Here is a 12,952-nt window from a genome sequence, read left to right as displayed (position 1 = left end):
GAGGACCAAGCTGGGAGCCACATCAATAATCAAGGTGTGAGGTGACGGGAACCTGCTCCAGGGTGGGAATATTTGGCCAGGGTGTGTGGGGATATTGTTTCCACCTTAATTGCTTATTTGCCACAAGTTAAGCTTCCATCCACAGTTTGCCTTGGCTGGTAAATCTTCCTGACTCTGAAAAACACACTCCAGCCTTCCATAGAGAAAGGAAGCAAGAAGGGAGGGTAGGAAAGGAAGAACAGAGAGAGGAAGGGAATTATCAAAGCGGGCAGGCGGGAGTCTCTGGCATGAAGACTGGACTGGGGGGATGAGTATTTGAATTGATTCAGCTTGGAAGTCGCTGCCTCGAAAGGACCCAGTGAGAGGGCAGAATGAGTGACTGTCTTCTGTTTATGCCAGAGACGTCAGTCCATGCAGAGGGACTCCCGGTCACTGCTCCTCTAACTCAGCTTCAATCTCATTTGAATGATGGCTTTCAAATGTTTTTGAGCAAGTATATAATAAAAAATAAAAGATTTAGGAACAGAGAGATGGCTTAATGGCTAAGAGTCTATTTACTTTTGCAGAGGACCCAGATTCAGTCCCTTGCACCCGTGTGACAACTAACAGTCATCTGCAAGTCCAGGACCAGGAGATACAGCCCCTTCCTCTGGCATCCGTGGGCACCAGGCATGTATGTGGTACATATAACTATATGCAGGCAAAACACCGAATCACATAAAAAATAATAAAAATGTACGAAATGAGTTGTGTATTGCAAACACTTGCATAACCAGCTCTACTCAAAATCGTAGCTTCGTGGCACATTCCTCTGGGTACTACTTGTGGCACTGGCTGGCATTCTTTCTTTTTCTCTGAATCTATTTTGAGATTTTTTTATTTAGCAAAAGATGATTATGACTGAGTTGATTTCCAGATCATTGAATGAACACCAACATGTTCATTATGAAGCATGGACTTCTAAGAACCAGGAACTCCCATTAGATCAGGCACACTGTCTTAGTGGGTGGACGCACCCCTCATGGTACTGACTTCCTTGCTCATGTTCTCCCTCCTTCTGCTCCTCATTTGGATCTTGGGAGCTTAGTCCAGTGCTCCAATGTGGGTCTCTGTCTCTATCTCCATCCATCGCCAGATGAAGGTTCTATGGTGATATGCAAGATATTCATCAGTGTGGCTATAGGATAGGGCCAGTCCAGGCACTCTCTCCTCTGCTGCCCAAGTACCTAGCTGAGGACACTCCCTTGGACACTTGGGAACCCCTCTAGAGCTCACCAAGGCCAGCTGGACTGGGTCTGTATGAGCATGTGATCAGACCGGACTCTCTGAATGTGGCTGACAATGAGGGCTGACTGAGAAGCCAATGATAATGGCAATGGGTTTTGAGTACTGCATGTATTAGCTTTTTGGGAGCCTAGTCTGTTTGGATGCACACCTTCCTAGACCTGGATGGAGGGGAGGGTCTTGGACTTCCCACAGGGCAGGACACCCTGACTTCTCTTAGGACTGGAGGGGAGGAGTGGGAGGGAATTGTGAGGAGGGGAGGAGGTGGAAATTTTTAATAAATAAATTAATTAATTAAAAAAGGAACCAGGAGCTCAGTGCTGAATTTTGATAATCATCAGTTCACACCTATAAGAGGGTGTGTGTGTGTGTGTGTGTGTGTGTGTGTGTGTGTGTGTGTGTATGCGCACATGTGAAGGCAGGAGGGCAATCTTGGATGTCATTTCTCACCGTCCACCCTGTTTGATGAGACAGAGTCTCTCATTTGGCCTGGAGCTTTGTCACCTAGGTTAGACTGACGGCCCAGCAAGCCCCAGGGACATGGCCATCTCTTCCTATACAACGCTGTGATTACAGATGCAGACCACTGTCTTTGGCTTTTACTGGTGGCTCTAAGGATAGAACTCAGGTCCTTGTGTTTTCAAGGCAAGAGCTTTACCAACCCTCTCTCCAGCCCAGGGAGCATTTAAATTGTTTTCCATTTCCTACCATCCCATTTCTGAAGTTCCATGAACTGGGAACAGAACTGTCTACCGTAAAGGCTTGAATAGCCAGGGAAACAGTTCATATCTGATTATATGCAGAATACTGTTTTTCAAAGACTGGTGACTGCCACCAAATGTCAGGAATCCATCCTCCCAATTCTAGTCACTTCTCAACAGGTGAGCTCACAGGTGGGATAGACCTCAGTATCAAGATCCCTCCTCAGATTCACAGATACCATGCCAATGCCAGCTGCATTGCTGGCTCTGTGGCCCTCCCTTGGGACACAAGCCCACACACAAAGATCCCTCAGTCAGGCTGGCTCACTAATGAGAACCGAACCCAGACACAATGGCCATAATTGGTGTAGACGTTTTAATGTCGTAGGCTGATTCTTTATATTATCCTTGGCTCTAGTGGATCCAGGCACACACAGTCACATTCTTTACCTGCAGTTAGCTATAATTTCAAACTAGAAGGAATTCTTTCCTACCTTGGAAACCACAAAATGAAATCAAAGAAATCAGATCTTTTGAAAACCCAGGTTTCCCCTTGATGAGGAGAGGTGAAAGTTAAGCCTTGGCCTCTGGCTGGAAAGAACTCTAAAAATGTCTGATTTTCATCAGAGGACCAAATTACCTGAGCACACAGTAGCCATGACAAGCCCTGGCTGGAAGGTCTCCGCATGAGCAAACCTGCGACTTAGCATCCTGGTGCAACAGAAAGTGGAACATCAAAGCAGAGAAGGAAAGGAGAAGCAAGGGAATGAAAAACGACCTTGTGAAAGGGAACCGGGTCTCGGTTTCTTGGAACTGAGTCCCCATGGACTCAGATACTGAGCAACATTCCAGAGAGAAAAATCTGTAAAGTGTCAATCCTACAGGCCAGGCATCAGAATCTGTAAAGTGTCAATCATAGAGGCCATGCATCAAAACAGGAGGCACAGTAACTCTGCCTGTGTGCTCACCATAAAAACCAAGGGCTCAGGAATGGCTGTCTGGTCTTTCTCGGAGGTCATTCTTCTTTGAGAAACAAGACTCTGTAATGTAACATGATTTCACATGTTCCCTCTGCTTACTGGGCTGTGCTTGGTGCAGAAGGGAGAATTTCCTAGACATGGTTTAATTTCAGATGACTAAAGTGTGCAAAAGTCTGGTGCAGGGTAAATTCTTTTCTTAGTTTCATCTCATTTACGACCAAATAACCTGACCAGAAAGCAGCTTAGGGGAGAAAGGGTTTATTCCAGCTCACCATTCTAGGTTACATACCATCACTGCTTGGATGTAACGACAGCGGGTGTTTTGAGATCACTGCTCTTATGCCCACAGTCAAGAGCAGAGAGATAATAAATGAACCCTAACTGGTTGGCTTGTGCTTAGCTAGATTTTCCACTCCTCTACAGTGCAGATTTCTTAACATCCTCTAGTCATTCCTTCTGCCTGCCCAGGGGCACTCAGTGATTTTCCTAATGTTATGTAAAGTGAGACGTCCCAGCCAATGTATATGTAAGAATCTAGATCTCTCATTGAGCAGAATCTTATGAGACTTGAGAATTTCAAAAAGACAATGTTAGACATGATGAAAAAGATAATGGATTTGCTTACACACATTACTATTTGCTTATTTTTGAAAGTGTGGAGTGATTTTCTTTTACATTTTTTTTAATTCATTAGATTTTTTAAAAAAAATACCAATCCAAGTTCCCACTCCCTCTCCTCCTCCCATTCCCTCTACACACCCTCCCACCCCACTCCCATCCAATCTTCAGAGAGGGTAAGGCCTTCCACAAAGCAATCTGCCTCTGTTTCCATCAGTTGCTGGATGAAGGTTCTATGGTGACATTTAAGATAGTCATCAATCTGACTACAGAGCAAGTCAAGATCGGACCCCCTCTCCTCTATTGCTTAGGATCTTATCTAGGGTCATCCTTGTGGATTCCTGGGAATTTCTCTAGAGCCAGGTTTCTGTGAACCCCTCAATCAAAATATCTCTTTCCTTGCTCTCATCTCTGTCCTTCCTCCATCTCTACTATCCCATTTCCTCAAGTTCTCCTCAATTCTCTTCTTCCTTCCTCTTCCCCTTCTACCCTCCCTTCTCCCCCCAGCCCCATGCTCCCAATTTTATCAGGCGATCTTGTCTGTTTCCAATTTCCAGGTGGATCTATATATGTTTTCCTTTGGGTTCACCTTATTACTTAGCTTCTCTAGGATCATGAACTATAGGCTCAATGTCCTTTGTTTATAGCTAGTATCCACTTATGAGTGAGTACATACTATATTCATCTTTTTGGGTCTGGGTTACCACACTCAGGATAGTGTTTTCTAATTCCATCCATTTGCATGCAAAATTAAAGATGTCATTGTTCTTTTACTGCTGCGTAGTGCTCTAATGTGTAAATGTGCCACATTTTCTTTATTCATTCTTCGGTTGAGGGGCATCAAGGTTGTTTCCAGGTTCTGGCTATTCCAAATAATGATGCTATGAACATAGTTGAACAAATGCTTTTGTATAATTGAGCATCTTTTGGGTATATACCCAAGAGTATTATTGCTGGATCCTGAGGTAGGTTGATTCCCAATTTTCTGAGAAATCACCACATTGATTTCCAAAGTGGTTGTACAAGTTTGCATTCCGACCAGCATAAGATATCATTAGTGTTTTTGATCTTAGCCATTCTGACAGGTGTAAGATGGTATCTCAGAGTTGTTTTGATAGTTATTTCCCTAATAGCAAAGAATGTTGAACATTTCTTTAAGTATCTTTTGGCCATTTGAGATTCTTCTGTTGAGAGTTCTCTGTTTAATTCAGTACCCCATTTTTAGTTGGGTTATTTAGAATTTTAATGTCTAATTTCTTGAGTTTTTATATATTTTGGAGATCAGTCCTTTGTCAGACATGGGGTTGGTGAAGATCTTTTCCAAGGATTCATGATTTTATAATATAAATGTTTCAGAGTACATGTTTCTTGGAGTTCTGTTCTAATAGAGTAAAATAGGAGCAGAATGTTTGCAGGATCCACCAATTCTTCAGGTATTTTGACTCTGATCAAATGCTTTTGAGAAACCCTGTACCATGTCCATCTGACTGAGACTCTCTTGAATTTCTGAGTCTTGAACTGCAGAGCACATGCTCATTCTTCTCTCTGCCATATCAAACTCCAGGTCTGTTCGTAGCTGATAATTAATAGGTAGATGTTACTCTTTTGTGGTAGATGAGACACTTTTTAGAGCAAATTTGCCTTTTAGAGAAGCTAATTAGGCTATGATTCTCTCTCTCTCTGTATGTGTGTGTGCATTCACATTTGTACATGTATGTAAATATATATTCTACTACATAAAATGTTTGAATTTGATAAAAGATTCAAACAAGAATATATTTCTTCACAGAAATCATTGAGACATTACACTTTAGTTCTAGCTAATACTGCCCAAAGTCTGCAACCTGTTATTTTTAGTTACCTTAAACTCTGACATTTGCAGAAAAATGCATGGAGCTGAAAATCATTATGTTAAATGAAATAAACCAGACTTCCATGAATTCACCCTTTTTCTCATATGGAGACTTTAGATTCTAATTCTTATGTGTCTGTAAGCAATGAAACTAGAAAGGGAGTTGTGAGGGGAAGGAGATGCTTTAAGGGAAAGAAAAAAAAGGGGGGAAAGAAAAATAAGACAGGATTACATGTGGCACAACAGCAGAAAGGGAAGGTTTTGGGAAGGGAGATGGGGCTGATGTGGGGGAGGGGGACAAATAAGAGTAAGTACATAAGAAAACACTATGGTGAGACACTTTAATTTGCATTCTATTTTTTTAAAAATAATCAAAAGGAGGTAGGAGAGATGGCTCTGTGGGTAATGGTGCTTGCTGCTAAGCCTGGTGACTTGAGTTCACTCCCTAGATGCATGCCATATGGGAGAGAGAGGGGCCACAGCCTTCAAGTTTTCGTCTTCCACATGACGTGCATGCCATGGCACAGACACATGTGTACAAACAAATAAATCAATATTTTTAATAATTTTAATTGCTCCAGAAACCAGGTTACTTTTCTTGTCGTGTGTTTTGTCTAGCAGATGGGACTACACTTCTTCTCGCCCTGTCCCTTCTCCTTCTGGCTTGTCTGGAACTGGTGCAGGTGACTCAGCAAGTCCTCTCCCTACACACCCCTCACTTCCTATGTTTATAAAATAAGATCCGCATTTGTCACATATGTAGAAGCATTAGCTTAGAATAGTGAAGTAATAAAGAATTAAAATAGAAAGTCATAAAGGCTAAACAATGGCGTGTTACTTGAATTTTTTGCCATGGGTACACAACAGATATTTTTCCTGTTTCATCTCTGAATGAAATAACTTGCTCTTCACATTTATCCTCAGTCAGTCTTTGTCCTGAGCAGCATGACGGATGTAATTAAGCATTCAAGAGACTTCACGCGTGGTCCACATAAAAATTACATTTGCCTCTTGCATAAACTTTTGATAATTATCCAGTTGTAAATTCAGAAACCTTATTATTAAGTCCTGGTGCAGAAGCTAGAGGTTTCAGATTGCATGCTAAACTTTGTAGCTTTTCTTCCCTTACTCGGCTGCTCTTTTCCACTCTGGTCTGTCATATGTCAAGTTATACGAGGAGGTTTCCTGTTGAGGTATAAAAGACGGGAACCAGACTTGTTTCACTCAATGTTTCATCTCAAATGAGTAAAGGACAATTGTTGTGTACATGATAATGATGGTGTGATTTCTGCTTGTTTTGAGGAACTTCAGCTCACACAATAGGACATGGCAGAACCAGAACCAGCCTGGAGGGAGGATTCCATTCACTGAGCAATAAGCACACAGGAAATTCCAACAGAACACTAGTGTGTGCTTACACAGAGCTGCAAGAAGACAATAAAGCCAGTCTCTACTAATGGTCTCTTGATTTCTGGTCTTTCTGGGAAAAACAAATGACAGATAGTTTTTCTCTATAATGAGAAGATATGAATGGGTTGCTTTGCTCAACTTAGTTCATTTAACCTTCTATTATGTAAAACAGAACTTGAGGCTAATTTTCCCAAGTAAAAGCCGTATTCCTGCTCTAGCAGGTGGCCGTCACTGGACTGTATAATTTCTCTGTGCCCTTGAGTTTTGAGAAGGATGTTAATGAGTTAATGAGGTTAGAATGAAGATTAAATAAATGAATACTTAAGAAGCACTTAGGCTATAGCCTGTTGCATACCATGTGCTCAATAAAACTGAGTCAGCACACCTTCAACAGTAAATCCATTGTTTTTATATTTAATCATTTCAAGTAAAGGTATCTGTCACTCACGGAAGACACAGGATGACCATCTGGGCTTGTTGGCGGAAGGCTGTTTGTTCATTCCCAGCTGCCCAGACTCAAAATAACCACACAGAAACTATATTAATTAAATCATTTCTTGGTCTATTAGCTCTAGCTTCTTATTGGCTAGCTCTTACGTCTTAATTTAACCCATTTAACCCATTTTTATTAGTCTGTATATCCCCACACGGCTGTGGCTTAACAGTAAGGTTCCGGCTCATCTGTCCCCAGTGGCTGCTACATAGTATCTCACTAACCCACCTACTCTCTCTCTCTCTCTCTCTCTCTCTCTCTCTCTCTCTCTCTATATATATATATATATATATATATATATACACACACACACACACACACACACACATATATATCACACACACATACACACACACACACACACACACACACACACACACACATATATATATATATATATATATATATCTTTTCTAGCCTGACTATATTCTGTTAAGTCATTGACCAACAGCAGCTTCTTTATTCATTAACCAGTAGAAGTGACACATATACAGAGGGACTTCCCACATGATGGGCACTTTAATAGAGAGTCTTTTCCTATTGGGGGTATGAGAGTGCTAAGGCTCCCAACTTCCCTGTGGGTTCTACCCACCAGAAAGAAGGTTATAATGAATGTTCAGCGTTTCTCAAGAGTGGGGGAGAAAACCTTTCCAACCATCCTAGGACTGATAAGAGATTATTTATTCACAGGGAATGGAGGCATGGGCCTGTAATTTCAGCCACTTAGGAGGCAAGAGAATTGGAAGTTCAAGGCTTACCTGTGATATGCAGGTTACTCAAGGCAACCTGTGCTGGGGATAAAGCTTAGTTGTGGAGTGTTTGGCTAGCCAGCAGGTGGCCTTATGTCCACTATCCAGCAGCATAAAGCAAACAACAAAAATCCTCCATCCTTATTTCCCCTTTGCCTGCATCTGTTGGGACCAATTGAGTCCTGGCCTTCAGCTGCTCTTCCCTGTCTAGAGCCTTCTAATTGAAGTTACTAGAAGCTGTGGCTAGCCTAGAGTATCAGAGGATGGGATTTTCACCTGTTGGCCATTGACTGCTGGGTATTTAAGCCTCCAGGGTGCTATTAAAGAAGGGCTTTTGTACCAGCAACAGCAATTGGAGGTCCGTGTGTTGGTCTGTCTCTGCGTGTGTTTGTCTGTCTCTGCGTGTGTTTCCTCAACCTCCAGCCCCTTGCCCGAGGCTCATGAACTGGATTCTAGTGCATAGAGCGCAGACGGGGGGTGGGGTGGGGAGGAAGGGGGAAGGGGCAAGGTGCGCAGCATGCATCAACTGCTTCTTGGGGCTATTAGAAGACAAATGGTCAGCTTCATAGGAACAGAGAGCCCTAGGGACAACCATTTGCCCAGTGTTCCAGTGTGACAGAGTTGGCCCCCACAAAGGGATTATTATACTTGTTATTTAAAATCTGAAATCAGCTCCATGCTCTTTGCTTTGTTAGTCTACCAGGGGCAGTTAGAGGACCGAGGAAAACATCGGCAATAGGACTGCTCTGTTTCCCAGGTAGGAGAGCAACAATAGCCACCACCCTCAGAAGGCCAACGCTCTTAAGAACCGTGGGCATTCCCATCATCGGCACATGAAAATGTTTCCTGACGTGTTATTGCAAGCACACTCTCCTGAGTGTGTGTGCACTGAAAACATGAACTGTTCTGGAACTGAAGCATCTGCCTTTGCGTCTTAGATGTGTCAGACTTAGACGATAGCGCAACGCCAATTACACATGACTTATTTCTTCCGAGGCCTGGGTGTGCTGACATATCGCTCTAATTGGTGCTCAGCCACATTTATTTGTTAACTAGGAATGGCAGATCTCGGCACGTAAAATTTACCAAACTGAGATGCAAATCTCTGGCTGCAGCTTCAAACACGCCAAACAATTAAGGCACTTTTCTTTGTTAGTGAAATGTTGCAAGAGTCAGAAATTATGATTTTTGCCATGTTTTTAGCCAGAGAATGTCCAGTCATCATCACTGTGCACTTTGTGAGACATCATTTGTTTCGACTTTCATTGTCTTGATTGTCCAATTCTTTGGACAAAGCTATTCTATGATGAGGGTTGGAGGCTGTGTGTGATTCAGGCTGTGTTAGTATGATTCTCATTAGATGTGAAAGTTAATGAATGTTTGTTGAAAACCATTACTTCATTAAACAAACTATGTGATTATTTTGTGCTCTCTTAAATTCTATCATCTAAAACAAATAGTAAAAACCTTATATCATACGGATCTTAGTAACTTTTCTCATGGTTTGTGAAGTCCCTTTATTGGACTTTTTCACTAGAATAAAACCAGACAGACATTTGTTATGCTAGTTCCTCTTTCTACTAGGATACAAATGCTTCTATCCATATACAACTTTAATTTGCTAACAGAGGGACATGGAGAAGAAGCTCTCTGAAGCAGGTTTCCCAGCTGTAATGACAGAAGTTCTAAGGGAATGACCTTTGCCCAGCACCTGATAATTAACAAAGCTGTGGTTCCTAGGACCCAGCGATGGCAGCAGTTGGCATTCCTGGGGTTGCCCAACTGAGTATTGGGCTATATTCCCATTGCTCTAGCTTCTACACTGGGTCCTCTCTCTGTTACAGAGTGTGTGAGCAGACCCATGCTAAGCACACTATCCATCTAGCTGGATACATTTAGTTTCTATTTTAAAAAGCCAGATGATGTTCTGTTGTTTCAACCCAGTTCTTCCCAATTTGTGTGTGCTTTTCTACACAGATGTACACACAGCTATGCAAACAAACAAAACTACAGCCACCATCATGTCCTTCTCATTCTTCTAGGGAACAGTCACTGATTCATCAGACAAATGGAAAAGTCAGATTGGATGGCCACATCATGAGCCACCCCACTGAGCACAGCGCGGATGGGCTCTTTCATAGCTGTGACTGCCTTAGAAATAGAGCTTTTTTTTGCTCTGAGTATCTGTAGACTGTTCATATGGAGACTTTTTATTCATCACTCTTTGACACTGAGATTTTTTTTTCTTGACCATAGGTGGGTGGCACATCCAACAGCTATGCCAATCAAAGACTTCTGAAAATAAATTGTAAGGAAAATTATTTCAAAATGATTTTCATATAATAAAATTTTATCACTTATTAAACACTCAGGTGAATCTGCTTGCTATTAAGTTGGGTTTGCTTATTTGTTTCGCCATAGAGAATGGAATCATGGCTGAACATTTGATACTGCAGGGCACAAGAAGTTATCATTATTTTCATCATTGATTGTAGTGATATGACGAGCAGGCCTGCTTTTCGTCCCGCCCGGCTCCCGCATGGCTAGGTTTATACCCGAAATATCAACACACAAATTGTATTCTTTTAAACACTGCTTGGCCCATTAGCTCTAGCCTCTTACTGGCTAACTCTCACATCTTGATTAACCCATATTTAGTAATCTGTGTGATGGCTTACCGGGAAGATTCTAGCCTGCATCCATCTCAGAGAAGAGAGTCATGGTGACTGCTTGAGGCACCTGCCTCACTTCCCTTCTTCCCAGCATTCTCTTCTGTCTACTCCACCCACCTATGTTCTGACCTATCAGGCCAAGCAATTTTCTTTATTAATTAACCAATGAAATCAACAGATTGATAGAAAACCCTCCTCCATCAATTGATCAATGCATTGATTTTGTAAACATCAGCGCTGAGAAAGTCATTTCATATGAACATATGAACACACAGTACAAAATGGCCAAAGTATATTTAGAGCCATCTCAGAAATTGTTAGAAATTTTGTTATGGTCCCAAAACAAACTTTATTTAGATCTTTTTTCCTTCCTTCCTTCCTTCCTTCCTTCCTTCCTTCCTTCCTTCTTCCTTTCCTTTCTTTTCTTTCTTTCCCTTCTTTCTTTTTTTTCTTTCTTTTTTTAATGGAGCACAAGTTAGCAAGTCAAATATCAAGTTTTCAGCATTCTAACATAGGACAACTCAAAGATCTGTGGATTCTAACACAGGACCATTCAAAGATATGCTGATTTAGCACTTCCAAGCTCAAGAGTTAAGTCTTTTGCTATAATTAAACCTTTGTGTTTCCAGGAGTAGAAAACTTCATACGCACAACAGAATCACTTCAGTTCATAGACAGACACACCTGGAGTCAACCAGGGTGTTTCCAGAAACTTTTCCTAGTGTCATGTGGTGTGACAGCATGTGCATTGCAAAGCATAAATACAAAGCTCAGAGTGGAAATCTGCATCCTTTGTCTAATGCAAAAATGGACAAATTGAAATAATGTTCTACGACACTTATGCTAAACACTTCTCAGACTGTGACCCATCAGTAACAATGGGCCTGTTTAGGATTCATGACTATACCTTGCCATGGGGAATCTTTCAGAACTCTGTCTAGAAAGCCCTGACTTGTAATCAACAGGATGCAAGCGGCTAGTCCTAGTGGCATCTTTGTACCTGTTGGTTCAGATGAGATCTGCCCATGAATGGAAAGGAGAGACAAGAGACAGGAAATAGAGGAAGTCTTGTTGCCCTCAATATTTCATGGATAACCTCTGTGAAGACTGGACTTTTTAAGTTATGTAAACAAATACATTCTCCTTTGTGTTTAAGCAATCTGGGTTGGGTTTCTGACTCTTAACCAGTTCTAGCCATCATATCCCTAAGGCTTCAATACTTCAGCTATGGTTCTCCTTCATGCTGTTTTCATAATAAATTACTGCAACCGGTACCTATGTCATGAGTCACAAGGAACAAAATCCATCCCTTCATCATTTTTTATTGTCTCTTTCTAGCACATTCCTATATATGCTACAATTCCTATATATGCTGCAAATGTTATAATTCAAGCAGTTTTTGTTCAAATAAACTGAATGGCAAAACTAAAAGGAAGGAGAATGATAAGGAAAAAAGATGCAAACCGTATGTCTTGTCGGTTCTGTCTGGGTCTGTGACCGATTAAGTTGTTGAAGGAGCACAGAAAATGAAAATATTCTCATTGATGTGGAGAGACATTGACAAAATAGGAAACAAACAAGTGGGCGTAGTTCAGGAATGTTCAGTGCTGTGGACGAGAGCAAAGCCGGAAGGGAAGGCAGAGGGTGGTACTGATCTGGTCAGATTGGTGAACACAAAAGGTCTTTCTGAGAAGATGGCTCATGGGTAGCCCTATGAAGCTTGGGTATGGAGGAGCATTTCAGAGAGAGGAATCACCATGTTGGGACAACCAGAGGAAGAATGCAGTCTCATTCAGGGAGCAGGAGACACTCCCGCTCTGCTCACTGGTGTCCGTGTTTACAGAAACAGAGTGTGTATTTCCCAATGGGAACTAGTTGTTGGCAGAAAGATGCTGTTGTCAAAAACAGATACTTAGGTGCTGGGAAGATGGTTCAGTGGGAAGAGTTCTTACCTAACGAGAGTGAAGACGTGAGTGTGGATCAACAAGGCATAGCGGCACACTTCTGTAATCTTGGTTCTTCTAGGGTCAGATGGCAGCCTCCATGTTCATGGGGTAGGTAATCTAATGTACACAGCAGACCAGAGACCCTGACTCCAACAAGGTGGAAGAGTGGAAGATGTGAAATGACAGCCAAGTAACCAGGTTGTCCTCTGACCTCCGTATATGCAGTGTTGAACCAAGGGATGTGCAC

At 41.9% G+C, this 12,952-nt stretch overlaps 1 long non-coding RNA gene across 9 annotated transcripts in view; it reads right to left on the bottom strand.

Moving 5' to 3' along the window:
- Positions 1 to 12,952, bottom strand: part of LOC119827027 — a 52,982-nt gene that overhangs the window by 23,226 nt on the left and 16,804 nt on the right. For 4 of the 9 annotated variants that reach the window (XR_005287556.1, XR_005287550.1, XR_005287558.1 and 1 more), the window contains 2 exons: positions 12,712 to 12,952; positions 9,112 to 10,382 (listed from right to left, as the gene is read on the bottom strand). This is a non-coding gene — a long non-coding RNA (uncharacterized LOC119827027). Of the gene's footprint in view, positions 1 to 4,584; positions 5,160 to 5,971; positions 6,621 to 9,111; positions 10,383 to 12,711 lie in introns of those variants that run through there. The other 5 variants (XR_005287554.1, XR_005287553.1, XR_005287551.1 and 2 more) reach the window with 3 other exon arrangements.

Source organism: Arvicola amphibius, chromosome 12 (genome assembly GCF_903992535.2).
Source record: "Arvicola amphibius chromosome 12, mArvAmp1.2, whole genome shotgun sequence".
Lineage (NCBI taxonomy): Eukaryota > Metazoa > Chordata > Mammalia > Rodentia > Cricetidae > Arvicola > Arvicola amphibius.
Note: the sequence above shows the minus strand (reverse complement) of the source record. Positions and strands in the feature narration are given on the sequence as shown.